A 5,473-nucleotide genomic window follows, 5' to 3' on the forward strand; every position below is an offset into this window, starting at 1 on the left:
GTCCGTGTTTTCAGAGCGTGAGGAGTTGTTGTTTGAGATGATCCGAAGAGAGAGTTTTGAGAGCATGCAAGAGGCTATTTCAAGGGATATAAAAGAGAGTTTAGAGAGTGTGAGAGGGGTTGTTTTGAAGGGATCAATGCAAGGAGATTTGAAAGCAAAGAGGCGGCTGTTTGAACTCACTGACGGAACCATCTGGACAGCAGCCCATCCATCCATGCATATTTGAAAACGATGAATCCTCCAATTCCTGTTATTGTCAACTACACAACCAGGCAATATTTTATTCTCTTCTAGCCACTAGAGTGCTGCAGATTATAAAAAATAAAATAAAATTCTGACCTGGTGATTCAAGCCCAGTCAGGTATTTTAATAAAAAAACATTTATAAATCTTATGACCTCATACTGGTATAGCAAAACTACTATAGTATAACAGCTCTAGAGTCGAACTCTGGAATGGGTTTTCACTCTACCAGTGATATACTCAAGATTAGAGATTGAGTTTGATGATTTTCTTTGTCATAAACTTAAAGTTTAAAAGAAAATAAAATTTGTTTTGAAAGTGGTGTTTGAAACTAAACTAATATAAAACTAAGTAAAAATGGAAGAAAGAAAGTCTCCTAGAGCTAGAGGTTGCTAGGATCAAGTTCAGAATGCAAAGTGGGAAACTCCGGATTTTTCTCCTTGCATTGGGGATTTAACCTATAGTTATTTCCCGAACCGGTATAGGTTTAACAATGAAGATTTAATCCATAAAAAGTCAATAGAAGTGGTAGTCAAGTTCCATTAATGGCTTTAGACACTATGGGTCTTCACCTTGAACCACTTTCCAATGGCTCGTACATGATAACTAATGGACTGATATGGATCTAGCAATAAGCATCCACAGAGACCTGAAGCTTACCATGTATTGGCCATTCAAAGTGATTCTAAGGGATTTAAAGCAAAACTTTAGATTTAAAAGCCATTTATGAACTCCAACTACCTGTATTTAATGCACGAGAGTTTTCCACCTTTGCATCTGGATTTTTCACCTAGCTTCCTTTCACTCCAAGAAACTAAAGGTTTAGCCTCTCATCCTCTGGGAAAACATCCTCAGAGGTTGTTTGGCTTCCAAGAAAAAGAAAATAGTAGAAGGAAAAAGAAAGCAAAAGAGATCTCTGTATTTTACTAAGTGTAAAACATACATAAGTTGGTCTCCTGGAGAAAGCTCCCCGAGAGTCACCTTTTTAGTGTTTACAAGAGAGTTTATATAGGAAGGTAATTTACCCTTCCTTGGAAACTTCCTAGCTAAGGAATTACATGAGTGGCTGAATACAAGGAGAAAATGGAAATTTAGACACAAAAATTTGAAGAAAAATATCTCAAAGTGTCGGTCGCACATATCGGGAAGCACTAAGGACCATTTCATAGGTGAAAACGAGGTCTACGAGATTTCGCAGACGCACAAAAAGGGTTGCAAAATCACTTCGCAGCAAAAGGCTGATTTCACAGCGCTGCAAAGTTGGCTTTCAGCTTGTGGTGTGCGGCTTCCAACGGTTGTAACTTCCTCATTTCAGCTCCAAATCATACATGGTTTGAAGCGTTGGATTCTTGACTTCCTGAGCTTTGAAATGAAATATAGCATGTAGAAAATGGACTTCGGGAAGTGCTCCAAAAGTGCGAAGGAAGACTGAAGCTGCTGTTTTCTGTTTTCTTCACTCTGTTTTCCTCTATCCATTGATTTTTCCTTGCATGCTTTGAACGACTAAGGCAAAGGATTATGAGGCTCCAAAGCTTGGTTTCTTCATGAATTTGGGCTTCCAAAAGCTTTGTCAAGAACTAAATACAGCTCTCCCTCATTCTTAAATTGCTTTGGTGAGCAAAAAGCTATCAAAAACACCAAAACTTAACACAATTTGATTAGAAATGATTGCAAGGGTCCTTAACATGCCAATTGAGTTAAAAGGTAATAATTACTACTCAAAGGTGTTTAAAAGAGCTAATTACAAGCCACAAAATAATATGTTTTGAGTAGTAATCACCTGGAATACATAAAAGAACTTGGTTCGGGTACTTATGGAATTGTATCTTATGGAAAGAGGAAGATGGCCGCCACATAAGCCACGCATTAAGAGATGATTTTCTGAAACACGCAAAGAACGGTACTATGGACCCGCATTTTTCACATGCGCCCTCACTCGATCGACGAGACTCGCTTTTTATTTGTGAAAAATTAATTTTTAGAAAAAATGGAGTCGCCACTTATTTTATTTTTATTTTAAAGGGAAAATAAAACAAGAAAGAAAAACCCTAAAAAAAAATGTAACTCCATAATTTTTGGAAAAGCATGTCTTTGAAAACCCAAGTCTTGGTCCAGGGATTATGTTACTTATTGGGAAGGTACCTCTAGGAGGTAGCACCCCTCTAAGCCCTATAAAGGTCTTTACTGACAAAGTTAAGGGAAGTGTGGTCATTAATCAGTTAACTATGGATACTTAAATAGGCTAGGTGATTTCAAATATTGCATGCCTAACAAGAAAACAAACCATAAGAGAGAGTCGAAGTGCGTACCTGAACAGTTTCTCAAGCGCTATCATGAAACATAAGAGTTAGTTTGGAAACATGACACATAATATGTGTTTTGTCAAAGATGATCAAACGAGCATCAAGGCAATCAATCATGCCATCAAACAAGATCATAGCTCATGATAACGTACACATTCATAGAATTTTAGAGTTGTAAGGTGAGAAGAGCATACCTGATTAGCGAACATCCACACGTCTTATGGGGACAAGGGTATCTCAACAATAAATATTAAGTGAATTCAAATATTTCATCAAGAAGAATAAAAAAATCAACATATCAAGCAAACAATATTGAAGAAGGTATCATGAATGTCGGGCCCCCACCAAAGCCCTAATTAATTTCGCATGAGTTGATTCCATAAATTCCATGACTTGGAATTATGGAGTTTGTTCATGCTTGAGAAAATCGAAAAAATAAAAAAAATGGTTGAAAATAAAAATGAAATAATGAAAACTTGTGCCAGAAAGAAAATGGCAGCAAAAGATTGTGTTAGAATCTGGATTTTAGCCTAGAAAGGATCTGAAGATGAATTTTTCAAAGCTAGGAATGTTTAGTTGAACAACGATTCTAAAATTCAGTTTTAAAATAGTAAATTCCCAATCAATGAAGCAAATAGAGGAGAAGGTGCGTGTGGCAAGGTTGCCATGGTGGAATGGAACTTGAGAATAAGATTTGGGACTGTTTTGCTGGCGTTGAATCCCCAAATACATTCTGCCTTCTTTTGTCACTTCCCGAGGCTATCCTGGCGTAATCAACTTTCCACATCTATGTTTTCCTTGGATCCGTGTGCTCAGATTGAAGCAGTTACTAAATGGATTTTTGCAGTATTAGCTAGGAGGTTCTTGGAAGTAGAAGTAACTGAATTGGCATGAATTCTGTGGTTCTGTCCAGCTCTATTTCCACATCAAACCTGAATGACCTTAAATTTCTGCATAATATCTTCAGTATTCTGCCCATCTGTTTCTTCTCGGAAAACCAGTCAGAATTGCTTTTCTTTCAATCCCATAATGTCTTCACCGATTTCTTCATTTTCCATATATGTTTCATTAAGCACCAAGACCTTGATTTTCTTGAGTAGCACTCAGCCAAGACAAACTTGCTGCCTCTGACCCATGCTCCAATTCTCTCCATTCTCAGTAACTGTAGAATCTAGCTTTCCTTATTTCTTCCTGACTTTATCCTGAAGCTGGCACTTATCCGGAGTCTCCCAAATCTGTTCATCTAAGTACTCTTCAAATGGGTCAAGATTGTTCCATACAGCCCCCTCAAACAGCTTTTACTGATCCTTATCAAACGGAAGGTCTTCAAAAACCTTAATTTCATATTCTCGATATTTATTGAGACTGTTTCTGAAACAGATTCACTTTCATCCCAAACTTTCTTCTGTATGTTATTGAGCTGATGTAGGTCACATTTCATCTAAGTTTGAAAACACAACTCCAAATCAAATCCCTGATTATCTGTGACTTCCAACATTGATTTTAAATCATTTTACTCCTCATTCTTCTCTTCTATAAGCTCAGTTAAAGGCAATTTGCATTTGATAGTCTCTATAATTGGAATTAGGAATTCCTGACTTCTAGTTATCTCCTTAGAAGGCTTGAAATTGGCATGTCCATCAACTGTTGGATTCCAAATGTATCAATTCACATCCTACAGCCACTGGAAGCTACAGAAATATCAGTATTTCTAGGCGGGTCTTCCCTGAAGATGCCATGCGAAACGTATATTCTTTCAACCTCAGCTTCTGTCAAATGATTTCTCAATAACAAAATCTCAGATTCTAAGGCTTCTATCCTTTCCGGGTAGGTGGATAAGTACTTGATCTTTTGTTCATATTCTGCAAGAGCATTATCATGAAATTCAATCTCAGATTTCAAGTGTTCCACCTTGGTATTCATCTCTTCAACAGCTTGTTTCAAACTATCCCGATGTTGCACCAAAGACTTCCCTTTTTTAACTGCAACATTTAACTTTTCTTTCAAAGAAGCTGACTTCTGCTCCTCCTGATCAAGTGGAACTTGCGTCTCCTCCCTTTTCTGATCCAATGCTTCAACTTCACACTGATGTGTTCAGATAGCATTTCTTATGCCATGAATAAATTCCCCAAACCACTTTCGGGACGAACACCATGAATAGATCAGATTGGCATCCACAACCAGGTTTCTAAAATCGGAGCTCATAAAAAAATGAAGCTGCATCAAATCAGCATCGAATTTTCTTCTCCCTTTTGAGTCTCTTGGAATATGAAAAAGAAAACTTGTGAAGAATAAGGTGGAATATTCCAGCAATGCAGTACATGGTAGGACCCATTTGAGGGGGAACCCTGCATTCATCACTCTCACCTCCAGTAGCATTAGATGCTTGCTGAATTAACGTTGACATCATCAAATTACTAGTTTATGTCTTATATACACCAGTCACCTTATATTCAATTTCAAACTCATTCATTGACTGTAGATTTTACTTTCCTTGCAAAGCTTAGAGCTCATTGGTTGCAAATCAACAATATGAAATAAGACCTGAAAGCTGACAGTCACAAGAACCTAGTTTTCCCTTTCTCAAAACAGTCTCATTCCATTTAAAACTGCGCTTCTCATTTTTCGAAGGCCATATCCGCGTGCCCAAATGTTTGGAATACATAATTCTGGTCAGAATGTCTCTACTGACAGCTGCAGAATCTGAACCAAGCCATTTCGAAAACCAGGTATCTCTTGGTCACCGATTAAACCATGTCTCTTTCTACCTCGGATCAAGACCTTCTCCTTATACGAAATAGGGAGTCCTCATTATAAGATCACAGTAACTATATATCTTCAGTAGGGTTATTACCAAAATTGTAGAAGCACGTTCTGATTCACTATCTGAAGAAGTGCCTGGGTCCGAATCACTTGATGAAGAGCCTA

Source organism: Vitis riparia, chromosome 5, assembly GCF_004353265.1.
Source record: "Vitis riparia cultivar Riparia Gloire de Montpellier isolate 1030 chromosome 5, EGFV_Vit.rip_1.0, whole genome shotgun sequence".
In the NCBI taxonomy this organism is placed as follows: domain Eukaryota; kingdom Viridiplantae; phylum Streptophyta; class Magnoliopsida; order Vitales; family Vitaceae; genus Vitis; species Vitis riparia.